The following is a 16,653-nucleotide window of genomic DNA, read 5'->3' on the forward strand; positions in this document are numbered from 1 at the left end:
CCAAAAGTACCTCACCAAGAGGATCAAAGGGCTCAAACAGATGCCATATGCTGCCTGGTTAAAAAACTCCAGCTCTACTCAGTGGCATACCGCCTGCTCAGAGGTGATCTGTGCCTGACGTATAAAGCCATGTCCAACCTGGAATTAATGGACATGCTGCACCTCAGAAAAACCAAATCCCATCGAGCTACGCGCTCGAGAGACCTGAACCTTAGCACTGAAATAAATAGGACATGCTGGTGGGAGTGGCCAAAGTGGTTAGAAAAACATTTTATATAGCCCACCTAATCATGAAGGGATTCACATCTAGATCAGGGGAGGTCATCGTGCCTCTTTACTCATCCCTCATCAGGCCCATAATTGAGTACAATGCCCCTTTTGGGATGTACCTTACCAGACACCTGCAGCAACTGGAAAGACCCCAAAAGTACCTCACCAAGAGGATCAAAGGGCTCAAACAGATGCCATATGCTGCCTGGTTAAAGAAACTCCAGCTCTACTAAGTGGCATACCGCCTGCTCAGAGGTGATCTGTGCCTGACGTATAAAGCCATGTCCAACCTGGAATTAATGGACATGCTGCACCTCAGAAAATCCAAATCCCATCGAGCTACGCGCTCGAGAGACCTGAACCTCAGCACTGAAATAAATAGGACATGCTGGAGGGACAGATTCATAACCCAGAGGTCCCTTCACTCCGGAATGAAATCCCAGTCCAGGTTAGGCAGAGTCCCTCACTGATTCTCTTCAATAGGAATCTTGATGAGTGGATGGGAGATCGTAGGTTTACCCTGGGTATCACTTCTGTGTCACTGTTAGACAGAGGCACAGTATACTAACCTCGAAAAAGGGCATAGCAAAATTCATTTAAAATGGGTGGCGAAAGCCAAACACACTCTTGCTAGGCTTATAAGTGCCCTAGGGCAGATAGCCTAGTATGAACCTATGAACCTATGTGTCAGAAGAAAAAATTCAAACGAGTCGCATCTGCCTCAGGTGATGAATTTTCCTTTATTAGCAGCTAACCAGATTACACAGCATGTTGGCCAAGATGTCCGGTCTGGACTGATCTGATCAACTTGTTTACTGACATCAACTTTTATACTGCAAGCAAAACAACTTTTGTTACATTTCTGACCGTTGACAGTTGGCTATGAAAAACATATAGGAAAAACATGTTTATCACTAATTACCTCAAACCCACAGCTAGTACAGAATGTTCAAGAAGTACAAAATGTTCAATTCAACAACTGTAGCTCAAATTTTCCAGGACACACAGCCTGCCCTAGTAAATGAACTCTTACTCGGCCGTGCGTCCCTATCCCAGGCTTCACTGAGCTATAACCAAATCTCTTTATTCTGAAATGCAAAAAACAGATATCATTCAGGTTCATAAGCAATGCTGCATTTTGTTCACAGATGAGGCCCATCTTTGATAGACATATCCCAACAAATAACATGTTCACTTTGCAAGAACAGGAAAAAGACAAATAACAGTATGTTTTTAAAACTTTCTCTTAACACTATGAAATGATCTAAAATGGTGCATAGTTCATAATCATACCTCTCAACCTCTTAGAGCAAAAAATCTGGACAAAGCCACAAATAAAAGTGGGACAAAGGCCCAAAAATAGGGACAATTTTTAAATATTACTCTTACAAACTTAGAAAGTTGATAGAATAACAGGTCTTGCATTAGCATGAATTTTCTCAAGGGTATTAAGTCTGAAACTGAAATGTCTGTCATTATTTCTAACTTTAGTCTTTAACGATATGCCACTAATTTGCCAGAAAAACACAATTTTATGAAAAAAGGACCAAAAATATAAGACAAAACTCTGGACATTCTGCAAAGATCTGTACAGTTGAGAGGTATGTGTAGCATGCTAGTTTAGCAGTACTGCTGTTTCTACTATATCACAGACAAAACAGATTCAGCAATGTCTAGCTTCATTTGTAATTTTGTAAGAAATTTCTGTGCAATCATTGTAAATGCAGCTTAGATTACATCACATAGATGCTTCTGTTATGTTAATAAATAGCTTTAAAACAATGCCATTTTTAGATCAGTGAGTATCCTTCCCTCCTCCAAGGCTTCAATAGCTTCTGGCATCTCTGAGTAGGTTGGAATGACTGAACCCATGTTAATATTTGCAAACATACTTCTGTTACATGATCCATAGATTCACAGATATTACGAGGTCATTGAGTCTTATGACCATTTAAACCTTACAAGGACATTCAGGCTGTACCTCTTTTATCTGAGAGGGCCATATCAGTCAGTCCTATCATCCGTACAATGTTTAAAGCAACATGGGGGGGGGGGGCTTATTCCAGAGGTTAGGTAGGTACTGGGTTATAAACCTGTCCCTGCAATATTTTATTTATCAATTGTTGAAGATTTAGGTCCCTGCTTCTGGTATTGATGAAGATATTTAACTTATGAGATACAGGAGGTCCAGGAGAATTCTAATGACACAGTAAGATATTTGTTAACAGCAGAAAACAAGTGATAAGAAAGTGCCTGATAACAAGGGATTGTTGATAATTATACCATGATCCCCCCAAAACGTGCACGCTGATTGGCCAGCGTGCCCGTTGTAAATCGAGTTATACTAATGGAAAAAGGTCCGGTCGCCCGGACTTTTTTCCATTAGTATAACTCGATTTTAAACACTCATGTTAAATGGGTTTAACATAGCGAGACAGCTTTAAAATAAGCAACGGAGATCTCCGCTGCTTATTTTTCTGTCTCGCCATGTTAAACCCATTTAACATAGCGACAGTGTTTTAAAAACGGAGAAAGCAAGATCTCCGTTGCTTTTAAGTTCGCTATGTTAAATGAGTTTAACATAGCGAGACAGTTTAAAATAAGCAACGGAGATGTCCGCTGTTTATTTTAATGTCTCGCTATGTTAAACTCATTTAACATAGCTAAACATTAAAAAGCAACGGAGATCTTGCTTTCTCTCAAGCTTTTGCTCACAGTTCTGATGTACTGCGCAGGCGCCAAGAGTACATCAGAACTGCCGCGGATGCCAGACATCTGCGGAAGGGCAGTAAACAGGCATTATACTATGCCATTATTTAAGAAAAGTAACAGTTTCTTTTCTTAAATAATGTCATGGTATAATAGCAATAACCCACTTCTGGGTGTGGGTAATGCTAAATTTACCCACACCCAGGCGTGGGTTATTGCTATATTATCCACACCCATATGACATACTTTGGTAGATGTACCCTGTAGTTTAGTGACATGGTAGGGTTTGACAAAAGGAGGTCTAACAGCTAAGGATGTTTTATAACAGCTTAGTGTAGTTACCAGAGTTATGTCCTTCATAAGCCATCCCTTTCTAAAGAAACATTTACCAAATCTTTCTCTGTTTCCTGGGTATCTTTGCCTCACTGATTCAACTTCAGTATTCCCGCCATGACCCTGATGTTACCATAGTGATCAGTAAACCAATCAAAATGGTATATGAGTCTCTAATGGGGAGGGGGAGGGGTGGGCAAGTATCACTGAATTATAAAAGGAATCCTTGGAGGAAGTGAAGGTACTGTGGGATTATTTGAGAGAGAAGTTTAAAAGTGGTGGAAAGCTTGTTTAGGTAAGGCTGTTTGAGTTGCTTTTTCTATATTGTTTTATTTATTTTTGTGTAATATTAGCTAGTGCCATTTCTTTTTCTTTCTTAAGTTACTGCTGTTCCTTGTGGTGCTTGTAAAATTATTTTGCGGAGCAATTTTTTGTTTATTTTCCTGAAATTTTAGCTCTGTCCCTCAAGGCTTCCTAAAACTGATGGCTTGTAGAAAATGGAGTAAATTATCCTTCATAAATGATTAGTTAGCACTTATTTTACTTTAGGAAATGTACACTACTTGCAACATTGACAGAGATTGATGTTTTAAAGGTGTCCTTGGTTTGAGTGTTATGCTTTTATCTAATGGCATAAATGTGATCTCTCTAACTTTTGCTTGTGAAATAAATCCAACCTTTAGTTCTTATGAAGTAAAAGCCTTCTCTTGTTCTGTAATATAGTTTTAATGGTTAACTTTAATATATTCCTTCTGTTGTTTAAGCCCTAAGTCAAGACTAGACAATGGTATGAACACATGATCAAACTGCTTTGCTGGTTCAACCCTGTCTTATAGGGTTCCTGGTAGCCCCTCTGGTCCTGAGGGTGATCTAGTGGGGTGGGGGTGAAGCTATCCTGTGTAAGGGAAGTGGTGTAAAGTTGTAACAACTTATTCTTTGTGTATATGTCCCCCTCCAATTTTGTAGCGTGTAGGCTTATTTGATTGCATATTGATAGTGTAACCTTCTTTTCTCCTACCATCATAATTGAACCAGCTATCCTGTTTCTCATTGTTTGGGATGCTTGAGATGGAAGCTTTACCCACATAAAACTTGGCAATATGAGATTCAATACCCAAGCTATAGGGAGTAGGGTGATGCAACATGCAGAGATAACTTGGCAGTACAAATACTAATTCATGTGACCAGTGGTCTTCTCCCTAGTAAGAATGAGTTCTCTAGCATAAAATGGAGGCATTTGTAAGATGCCACATGTGAAGTGCTAGCTGAAGGGGAATTGTTCCCTTGATTATATATTTCCAGCTGTGGATAAGATGAAATGTCCCCCCACCTGCAAAGCCAGCCATGCATGTTTACAACATGTGTTTAAAAACCTCTTGGATGTTCCTGCTTTAATGATGTGGTATCCCCCCCCGGTCCCCAAGCATTACTTTAGTACTAGTGAGTCTTGTAGCTTCTATGTTGACCCAGTGAATAACCACTGTTTTCAATTGAAATTATTAGCCGAGTAGGGAATTTAAGCATATTGTCATCACACAAACTGTTGTAGGCAAGAGTTGCCAATCACGTGTGTGATAATGGAGAGCTGCACTTCTCAGTCGGGTGCAAGGCTGCCCTCTTCTGTTTCTCCTCTTAAGGTGAAGGTATATTGCCTTTGCTGAAGTACTGAGGATGGTCCCTTTTTAGAGTGTTAGTTATAGCTGTTACTATATTAGTGTAGCTGGGTAAACCAGCTATGTCCTTAAATATGTGGCCTGAATTTGGGATGGACTATTACTATTGAATGCTTAAGAAATTGCACTTAAAGATGTGGAAGTTGACTGGAATAGGTGCAACTGTTGCCATATTTCTAATAAGTGTAAGTCAGCCCACACTTACACCTACCTTAATGTTCTGGATTCAAGTTGATCATTGATTCAATGAATGAAACTGTAACCAGTTCACTGAAACTGCTTTCAGTGAACTTAAACCAGCCATGTGGTGAATACCTCCCCCAGAGTTATATATACCACTGTTGAGGTAGCATAACAATGGAGAAAGTCTATCTCTGCTTTGATCTAAGGTGATTTTTGGCAAACTGGCTCTGGTTTCGTCTGCTGAAATGGCTGCCTGCAGCTTGCTATGCTGTTTTCTACTCTTGCCTTGATTATCATCTCCTGCTGAAAGGCAAATTTTGGATAAATGGCACTGTTTACCCAAATCTCCAATTACGAATTGGGAGTTCCTTTTTTAAAAGAGCACCAGTTCCTAGGCAAGTACTAGCAAACTACTTTGCTTCTGAAATTATCCTCCATTCTGATTTGTCATGTTTTCAAATCTGGTTCATCAAAACGGCTAAAATAGTCTGCCTATTACCTCTCTAGGACTTGGGTGTAGCACATGTGCAGGTTGTCAGATATGTACAAGTCTTGCTGTAGTTTTTCTGTAAGCTGCAGCTCAGTTACTATTATCTTTCTAGGTGTTTAGCCAACTGCCTGACTGTTAGTAGGTGAATTGATGTAGTTAAAGGCAACTTGAGTAAGTGGCTAATGGCACGTATTGGACAGGAAGCAAAGGTTCACTCTACTATGTTGACATGCTGGACTGGAAGCAGATGGGTTGGCAACTTAGTCTGCCATTATGTAGGTTGTGTAAGTGCAGGTGTGGTCTGTTCATTATTTAACCTGTTTCTGTGAGATACATTTTTGGTCTCTAGACTTCACTCTAGAAATGGGAAGGTTGCTCAATGCCTTGTGTTTTGTCAAACTAAAATTCTAGTGACACTTTGGACATTCCAAAGATGGCCCCCTGGTGACCTCAAAACATGGGCCATAATTAATTTCATGCCAATGGAGGTTCTAGCTTGGGTCTATGACCTGGTATACTTTGAATTAAGGTTGTATGTAAAATATACACTTTAAAAATGCTTGCTTGAAATGTAATGCTCTTTCTCTTCAGGAACCATGTCTATCAAGAAGATCCATGCTCGTGAAATTCTGGACTCTCGTGGTAACCCCACAGTGGAAGTTGATTTGTACACTGAGAAAGGTAAGCTTGCATGTGGGAAGCTGGGAGTAATTGGTCAGTCAGTTGCTGGTGGTACAATGGGTCACTGACTACATGATGTAGTTGTGGAATAAAATTTGCTGAACCAGTAAACTGGCTTCCTGTGCACTGAATCATAGAAAGGGTGGAGAAATGGCAGTGCCACACTAGTCCACCTGTCACATTTTGGTTGACTGGTATGAGAAATTGCCCCATCCACAAAGTGTTTCAGACCTCTGAAATGACCCAACCTAATGGGGTGCAAGTTGGTGACTTGAGAAAGTGGGACTGGTTAATCTTCAGTTGTGCTTGTATTTCAAGATGGGTGGGGGGAGGGGAATATAAAGCTTCTTGAATCACCTCCATGGTACCATAGAGGAGCACAAGATGTCTGTGGTTCAGTTGGTAGGTGTTGCAGACAGCTGTGGTTCAGGAGGCTTTAGAATGCTTGTGTAGAGCTGGGGTAAGAACTAACCTGCTTATTCCTCTTTAGGTCTCTTCCGGGCAGCTGTCCCTAGTGGTGCATCAACAGGTATTTATGAAGCACTTGAGCTGCGAGATGGAGACAAGGCTCGGTACTTGGGTAAAGGTAAAAGTTTAATTACTACACTGGTCTAGTATATAGCAGGGTTGGAGGTAAATGCCAGCTCAAAGGTCTTAATGAAATTAACATGGTGACAGGATTTCAGTTTGAAATCATGCCATACTGTCATGTTTCTGGCTGACTCCAGTGGGACACCTGGCTGAGTGGATGAACTACCCACGGGTAAATTGCTAATAATTCTACTTTCCCCAACAGGTGTCACAAAGGCATTGGAGCACATTAACAAAACTATTGCACCAGCACTTCTTGAAAAGGTGAGTCAAACCTTTCTACTCAAGTAGCTGAATGCTGGCCTGACAGTGCTACATACCGTGTAGCACTTTAGCTGTAATGCTGTAAACTTGAATCAGATGGCTTACATGTCCTCTCTTCTTCCCATAGAAACTGAGTGCTGTGGAACAGGCTGAGATAGACAAGGTCATGCTAGAACTTGATGGAACAGAAAATAAATGTAAGAATTTTTCTACATGTAAGTTGAGCTTTTTTTGTTGGCTTGTATACTAAAAATCCTAAATGTTTTCATAGCAAAATTTGGTGCAAATGCTATTCTGGGAGTTTCTTTGGCTGTCTGCAAAGCTGGTGCTGCTGAGAAAGGTGTCCCACTCTACCACCATATTGCTGACTTGGCTGGGAATGAAGACCTTGTACTTCCTGTTCCTGTAAGTGTTCCACAAGTACATCTTTGTTATTGTATGTAGTAAAACCTTGTTTGTGGGCTCTGCTACTAGAATGACTTTCAAAAGTTCCTGTATGAAATTAGGGTAAGTAGACATGCATGGGAAGCTACAAGCAGTTACAGGACAAATAGGTGGGTGTGGTGCTGGAGGTACCCATGTGTCCATCTTTCAGGAATGACTACTTCAACTTGCTTGATTTGTTCAACTGTAGGACAATGCATGGGGCAGAAGGCAGGAATTGCTTTGCATATCCATATTTGGCAGTAAGGGGAGCTGGTGGATAGTCCTAGATCTTGACAAAGGATTGTCAAGCAGTGTAACAAGGTTAGGGTGAAACAAAGATGAAAGTAGATTTTAAGCTCCAAATTGAAGGGCAGGTGTTAGTTTTGGGCCTAGGAGGGGTCAGTTAACTGGTGCCGAAGTAACCCATAATCCACTTGATGGCCAGGAAAGGGTCTTTCACACCACTTTTGTGTGGAAGGGTTGAGGGGACTGCCTTTCACAGGCAGTTGCCTTTATCTTGGTTGAGGGTATGGGATTAGTTGGGAGTGTTCATTTATGCTCTCTACAAGGTATGGGGGGATTCTCACATTGTTCCCACCACAATGGGTACAAAGTTGAGGAATGCTACTAAGGTAGCAGAAGGGAGAAGATGTTACTAAACTTAACTATTTTTGGTACAGGTCAGAAAAGATGCTAGCTATGGCCATGCTCTGCAATGAGAATTAACAAGACTGGGAAGTAGGAGGCCCTGTAGCTTGCTTTCCTGTAGTGGGTGATTACCTTGGAGTGGGTCAGTAGCAGTCTAAAATTTGGGACAAACCTAGAAATGAGTTTAAGCAAAGTCTGGTCCTGGAATAGGACTTGAAGGGTTGGTGACGGTTAAAATTTAGGAATCATACTGCTCCAGGGTTAGGACTAGCAATTATTGCAGTGGATACTCCTGGGTCCAGTACTTAAATTGTATCTTTGTAATGTACAAACAGAACATCTCTCTAAATGGAGAATTGGCAGTCACGCAAACTACTGAAGATCTTTGGATCTCTCTGCCTCAAGTGAAGGATTAGGAAGGTCACCACTAAGTGGTTAAAAGGTGGGAAATGACTGAATATTAAGTTATTGCAAACTTCTAGAAGTAATCAATTGTTGCCTTGGTGGCTGTCCATACTTCAGAGTTGAAAAATCCACCAGAAAAGTGCCCTAGATGGATTGGGGAACTCACACTTCCAACAGGAGAAGGTGAACATGTTACTGGTGCACAAGCTTGTAGAACCTTATCTCTGCAGGAAGGGCAAAAGTGCAAGGGCAGTGCTATTGCCCTACTAAAAGCACTTCAAATGAGTTGTGGACCCACTAGACTAAGATTAGGTGGGAGAGGGAATTTGAGGCAGTGGAGGGGTTTTGATTACACTTGCAGACTTGACATTCCCTATAATTGTTTGCAGGCCTTTAATGTAATCAATGGAGGTTCCCATGCTGGCAACAAGCTAGCTATGCAGCAGTTCATGATCCTACCAGTAGGTGCATCCAGCTTTAAGGAAGCCATGCGTATTGGTGCAGAGGTGTACCACAACCTGAAGAATGTAATCAAGGAGAAGTATGGAAAGGATGCCACTAATGTGGGTGACAAGGGTGGCTTTGCACCCAACATCCTGGAAAACAATGAAGGTACAATAACTGAATTGCTTTGACTATATTTCAATTGGGGGATTGGAATATCTGAAGAGGCTGCATTTTGCTTAAAACAAGAATGTAAGCAATTGATGCTGTGCTGGGACTTTACCATCTCTAATGCTGAACTGCTTGGTGTCTTGCTTCTTGGGGGTGTGTGTGTGTGCGCAAATTATGCAGTAGACTATACCCTAATATGGCTTCAACTGGGATTCTTTAGCTTGGCAGCCTAATGCACTGTAGATGCATTCTGGCATAATGAAATTGCTGCCAAAGTGGGAGTACTTGCGTCCTTTACTGAGCCTTCTGAGTAGTTTGGCTACTAAAATTGTGCTGTATGCTTATCTATTGGTCCTAACTGAGAGAACACTAGCATGCATTTGCACAAATAACTAGGTGTTTAGGTTGAACTTTATCCTATTGGTTTTGGGTCTGAATTCTTAACACCTCCATTGAATGTTTGGTATGTGAATTGCCAAGCTTCAAACCAGTCTCGTGCTGGGCTAAAGCCCTGAGTGGACTCTGAATTAAGATGGGGAGATTGGGGAGATGGTTTGACTTGGAATAAAGGTGCATTTTTAATCTTATGAGGTGGCTATTGAAGCATGTAGTTTAACATGGGGACTCACTTTCTTGCACAACTGTTTTCAGCTCTGGAGCTCTTAAAATCTGCTATTGAGATGGCCGGCTACCCGGACAAGATTGTGATTGGCATGGATATAGCTGCTTCAGAGTTCTACCGCAGTGGCAAGTATGACCTGGACTTCAAGTCACCAGATGATCCCAGCCATTACATCACTGGGGAGCAGCTGAGCAAAGTCTACAAAGGCTTCATTTGATGATTACCCAGGTAATAAGCAGTATTTTTTTCTTGAGGCAGCCCAAAGGGGTCCTTTTGCCTAGGTAAAGTGGCATGTGTGGTGCAGAAACAGTAACTGGTCTTTCCAACCACTTCTCTGCAGTATGGTGTTACTGCAGCAGAATGCCAAAATGGCCAAGAACTGCATGCCTGACCTCTAGCTATGTAAGGTGTGTTGTGCAGCTGTACCTGGGCTTACACTCATCCCACCCTGCAATCTATGATGGGGCACATCTCTAATGTGGTGGTAACTTGGCTGAAATAGTTGGCTTTTCCAGGTGGCAAGGGATTTGGATTTTACATATACTTGGGATTTTGAAGGTATTCAAATGACTCTTAGAGGAATTCAAGATCTAATCTTTTTCTATGGGTAATTCCTAGTTGTCTCCATTGAAGACCCCTTTGACCAAGATGACTGGGAAAACTGGAAATCCCTGACCAGTAGTGTGAATATCCAGATTGTAGGGGATGACCTGACTGTCACCAACCCAAGGAGGATTCAGAAGGCTGTGGATGAGAAGGCATGCAACTGTTTACTATTGAAGGTCAACCAGATTGGATCAGTTACAGAAGCCATCCAGGCGTAAGTCTAATACTATCCCTTTGAGCACTAGCACTAAGCCTAGTATGTATTTATGACCTAATACTATCCCTTTGAGCACTAGCACTAAGCCTAGTATGTATTTATGACTAAGGGTCTCCTATACTTTCCTGTATCAGGTGTACAGCAATAATGGGATATCTCTGCATGTAGCTAGAGGACTTTAACTGCAGCTTTGATTCATATTTTTCTTGTAGCTGTAAGCTGGCCCAGCAGAATGGATGGGGAGTCATGGTTAGTCATCGGTCAGGGGAGACTGAGGACACCTTCATTGCTGACCTTGTAGTGGGTCTATGCACTGGACAGGTGAGGTGTAAAGAACTTTTTTTTGATATGCCAAACCTATAGGACTAGGTAGCTATAATACCTGAAATACTATGCTTTATAGTAAATGTGTTTGTAACCAGCTGAACATGGCTGGGGCTCTCTTGCTATGGCACATGACCTGGAAATGACCATTAAATCCTAAATGGGGTGATTTCCATTGCTAAAATATTTAGGTTAGCAGTCCATAACACTGGTTTCATCCATTGATCCATCACCATGGGCTAAATTTAAATATGAACAAAACTACAACATGATAATTCTGTGCATTTTTTCCTGTTGCAAGGGCAATGTTTCAATAACTTTGTACAGGGGGCTAAACTAGAGTGTAAACAACCTTGTACAGGGGGCTAAACTAGAGTGTAAACATAACCTATCTAATGTTCTAGATCAAAACTGGCGCTCCCTGCAGATCTGAACGTCTAGCAAAATACAACCAGCTGCTGAGGTATGTAATGGTACTTCTTCTTTTTTTTACTTTATGCAGATGGCCATTAAGGCAAGCTTGCTCAGCTGCTGTGCTTTTATGCCCGTTTAGTTTTGGGCAGATGCATGACTTCCTAGACAGTAGGGAGGTCCTCCCTCTTACTGGACACCTCTGCAGAGCACTGCTATTGAAGCAGCAAGCACTACCAGTACCACTATGGCCTACAGTAAAACAGACAAATCAGTATATCAGTTGATTCCAGCTAATTAACTTGCATATCTTTATTTTTTCCTGTTAGGATTGAGGAAGAGCTTGGTGACAAGGCTCACTTTGCTGGACAACACTTCAGAAACCCAGGCTACACAGTCTGCTCCAGTTGGCACAAGTGTACAAGCTTGATGGAAATCTGCAATAAAAAGATGTCTAATCTTACTGTCTGTTTTGTGGTTTATTCAGAATACTGTCAAAAGCAGCATTATTGAAGTGTTTCACCAGATAATGCCTGTCAAACTAATGCAAGAGCTTAACTTGTGTTTGATTTTAATATGCTTAACATTATGGTCTTGGAGGTGTTTAGTCTCAAGTCTGCTTATTCAGCATATATCCCTACCTGAAATGAGTCCCACTCAAAGCTTTTCTCTTCCCAGTGGAGGAACTCTCAAAATGGAGCTCTCTTGCAAAAATGACCCAGTCACAGCCCCTTGAAGTTTGGGGGATCAATTGCTAAAGGCATCTGGTATCTGAACTGCTAGATGAGTGATTTCACTGCTCTACTTGCAACTGTTTAAGCTGGGGAGAGCTTGCTGCTCTGGCAGGCCCTGAATACCTTAACAGGTGGGTGTTCCTGAAGGTTGGTGTGGAATGGATAAATGGGGAAGTGTAGTAATTTCCCCTTTGGACAAAGTGGATTTGCAGCCAAGCTCCCCAAGACTAGAGGTAGTATGTAGGCAGGACTACTATTGGGTGGTGCATGTATGTTGCATACTTCACTGGCTTGTCTAGTGCATTTTACTCCCCCCACCCCATTTAAAGAGACAGATGGCCAAGCCTGAACTGAGTTGACTGGCAAATTGGAAGCACAAGAGCCTCAAGCCAGTAGGTTGGAGGCTCTACCTCACAAATGGTAGGGGTCACCTTTAGATAATGCAGGCTAGTTACTGGTACCAAAAACCAGTTGGAAATAGTGACATACTGGGTGAGCAAATGGGGATAAATGGAGTTTGTAGGAAAAATCATGGGGCTGGGGAATGAGGTGTATTGGCTCCAGTTATGCAACTGACAAGGTCCCAATGATGCAGTTACATCTAGCATTTTTCTCCATTGTAGAGTTGAGATTTTTGTGCAGAACAGAAGTTCTTGCAGATTGCCAAAGCAAAGTGATGGGAAGTAATCCCCTAGGACAGCTTTGCTTGTAACTTTGAAGGCTTGGAAGTATGCATTGTGCCAGTTGCTGGGAGGTAATGACATTACTGAATGGCTGTCCAAGTATTACCATTTGGTTGGTTACACTGCATATTTTGAAGCCATTGGGAGAGGACAAAGTCTAATGATAAAATGGCTCCCTAGCTTTTTTTGCTAGCAAATTAACTAGTATATTCTGGGCAGAGCCCACTTTATTAAAACCATAAGTATCCAAAACCTTATAAGTGCAGCAACTTCAAATGCAACTTACAAGCCTGTAACATGGGCAGTATCATACAAGATGGGAATCTAAGTGTAATGTGTATATTCTATTTGGGTACTCCAGTATATAAGCTTAGTTTTGGTATGAAACTGATGGTAGGAGGGTGCAAATACACTTCCAAGGAATGGAGGCATCTGACCATGAGACTTCCAAGGGAAATGCATCTGGGCAATGGGTAACTCTATACAGTGTATGGGACTGATTTATCTAGACTGCATGTAAGCTACACTTGGACACCAGCAGAAGGAGGCTGGTCTGTTAGTGGGGTGAAGCTATCCTGCTTGAGTGAAAATGGCACTTTCACAAATCTGAGCCATTTAAGCAGGTCTAGATAAAAATAGCTGCCACTAGATTAAGGTCTGGTTGTGGGCTAATAGTTTAGATGCTACAATTGCTGGAACTGGCATATGGGTCACTCGTTTCATGAATGGCTAGTGTTGCATGCTGCTGAAATCCATCATCAGTAAAGTGTAACTAGCAGTAATGAATTTGCTAACGCTTTCAGTGTGGTAAGATCGAATGCCTTTACCTTGTTGCATGTATATTTGGTGAGATGAAAATAGTTCAATCCTAAGTCCTAAACTAGTCCATCTTGATTCTGGAAAGTGAAACCATCAAATTGATAGCTTTTGAGCTCCAAAGAAAATTGAGGGATTGGAGTTTTGAGATGGCAGTCTGAACATACTGCATTGAAATAAAATGCAGGTGTGAAAATGGGGGGGGGGGCTGTTGATTGGATGGACCTCATGGCTAGATACTAAACATCTTGTAAACTTTGCTTTCTGGAGGACTGGGTGCTCACCCTTCAGAGACTGCTTCATGTAGCACTGAGGATAGGATGAGGGATGAATTTCCAGCAGTAAGGCGAATCCAACTGCTTCGCAGTATCTAGCTGAAATCCTTTTCTGATCAGTGTTGTGATAATTGGTGCATTTAAATTTTCTACTCACCATGGTGGTTTCTCCCCTTTTTGGTTACTATTAAGCAATGAGAAACTCTGAACAAGATGGTCAAGAATAATGTTGGCATGTCCACTTAACTTGGCAGTACTAATCAAATGTTTTGCTATAATCCATCTGTACACAGAGGTCCACAGGCAAATAATGCAGAAATTTTAATCCAAAAAAAAAAAAATGCCATGACTAGGCTTATTCCAAATCACTTTTTGGATCATTAAAACTTTGCTTTCTGTCTGGCATGCCTGGCACCAAATGTCACCCCAAGCCTCATGATTTTGAGTACTAAATCTACATATTCTACCATGAGCTTGATCTTGCTAAGTAAGTGTATTCTAGGCTTGTAACTACCTTTTTCCTGGTGGGTGTGTACAAGGTGATCTTGTCTAAGACTTGAGCCTTGCTCTTCTGTTTAGGTCATAAAATACATTCTGATTCAACTTTAAGATAATGGTCTGCAAGGTTGTAATTGTCATAATCTGGGGTGTCTTTAGTAAAAGGATTAATTCCATACCTGGCATTTGTGGAGGCTTTAATGAAGATGCAAATTGCTGCACTTAGCCCTTTAAATCCCCTACAACTTGTAAAGGTGCAGGGTGCTGCATGAGGGGCAGGATTTTGTCCAACTAGCTACGACAACTTTGATATTTCATGTTGAGCATGAGTGAAACTTTAAAGGTAGAATTTATCTGGCCTGATGGGAGGGCACTGGTTAGCGTGTCTGACTTACAACTGCAAAATGCAACTTGTGGAGGTATTGGGCTGACTCTCCTTATCTTGAGGATACTCCAAGTCATTCAAAGCATGGGGATTCTACAAACCAGTGGAACTCTAAGAGTAAGACCATTGCATAGAATGCAGAAAGTCTCAAATGACTCGGTACTATTTTCTAATGGCAGGTTCTACAGCTTGATCAAATAGAGGTGATTCTGAGCTGCTAAAAGGATCAGGACCACTTTTTTTTTTCTCTCCAGTAAACACTGCCATGCATGTCAAGTTACAATTGGGACTTTCCACTTAGAGTTTAATATCAGATTAGTAGAAATTTATATGCCTTCTCTGAAGGATTATTAAATGACACCAATATTTTGAACTTATTTTCCAATGCAGTCCAATGTTTGCAGTTGGGCAAGTGCACATGATTACAGGGTCTTGGAGAGCAATTTTGAGCCCATGCATCTGGGTAAGGATGGGCAGTCTTAAATGTATATTCCTCATGGAAGCATAATTGTCTTGCATCACTGGTGTTGATTCCTGCAGGCTACTAGTAGTAATTGCCCTTTGCCTGCACCTTTTCTAGCTAGGTGTTTGTATCTTTGCACAGAGTAATACTTTGTGTAAGTTGATAAGCAGGCTTCCTGCAGTTCCACTTCCCAATCTGACATTACTGCAATTGGGAATAGTTGCTAACCCCATAGTTGTAATTTGCTGCTTTTTGGTCTGGCAACATGGGTGGAGAAAGTGGGTATGTTCAGATACTTGGGGACATTTTGACAGTACACTTATCAAAAGCATACCTTTGTACTTGGGTTGGGAGGTGTCTGAATATTATCTAGCTAAATTAGTGTATGTGGGAGAATGTATTGAGGATGAGCAGAACATTTGGGAGAATGTATTGAGGATGAGCAGAACATTGCCTACCACACATGCATAGGTGGGATTCTAATTGGAATGCTGCATACAACACACTAGAACAAAAATGCTCCTGAAAGATAATTGTAGGTACTAGGTGTCTTGCTTACCTTTTTCAGGGAGAATACCAGTCCCCATTGATGTGGCTCTTCAGAAAGCAATTCTGTGCTCCAAGGTGCTCAGTTGGATGTTTAACACTCTGTTTTAATCCCATCCCCAGCTGATGGGTTTGTACCCAGTCAAGTGGCTCTGACTTGGCTGTTGCTAAAGCTTGTGGTAACCAGCATCACTCTAGCTTTTCCCTTACCATAATGCACCATCCCCAGTTACCTCTGATCTCACTTGCCACAAGATGTGGCCTACTCTAGCTTCATCGAGGTAAGTGACAACTGTATCCTTTACATAGCTTTTCCTTACTGCTGAACATATTCTAAGCAGGAGTCTTGCCCTACTTTGTTTCCACCTGTTTAGTAATGCTTTGAATTTTCTTCTGGTTCGTACTCGTGTGCACTCCTGATACTATTAGTATATCTTTACCTTCGTACTTCTCACCATAACTTCTGTTTATGCAGTTTTTTGAAAAATTTTAAACCTTTTGTGTAAAGTGGGGGATGTCCACACTTTATGCATTTATTTGGGCCCTCTTCACTTGCGAGAAGACTGCTCTATATGCCATAGTTTTTAATCCATGAGCTTTAGTGGAAAGAAGAAAATAAGCTCATATTTTATATTTTAAGATCTTCCCTCTTTCAGAAAAGCTATTTCTGAAGGTAGTTCTTCAAAGGTTAAGTCAAAGAAACCCTCTTCTCCGAGGCCTTCCTTCTCTTCTACCTCCGATTCTTTCTGAAAAAGTTGAGCAAAAGATCTGGTCTCAGTCATGAG

At 41.4% G+C, this 16,653-nt stretch overlaps 1 pseudogene; it reads left to right on the forward strand.

Moving 5' to 3' along the window:
• Positions 1-3,524: 3,524 nt before the first annotated feature.
• LOC122802113 lies at positions 3,525-11,981 on the forward strand (annotated as a pseudogene).
• The last annotated feature ends 4,672 nt before the right edge of the window (positions 11,982-16,653 follow it).

This window comes from Protopterus annectens, chromosome 5.part0 (genome assembly GCF_019279795.1).
Source record: "Protopterus annectens isolate FY-2018-M chromosome 5.part0, PAN1.0, whole genome shotgun sequence".
Classification (NCBI taxonomy): Eukaryota; Metazoa; Chordata; order Ceratodontiformes; family Protopteridae; genus Protopterus; species Protopterus annectens.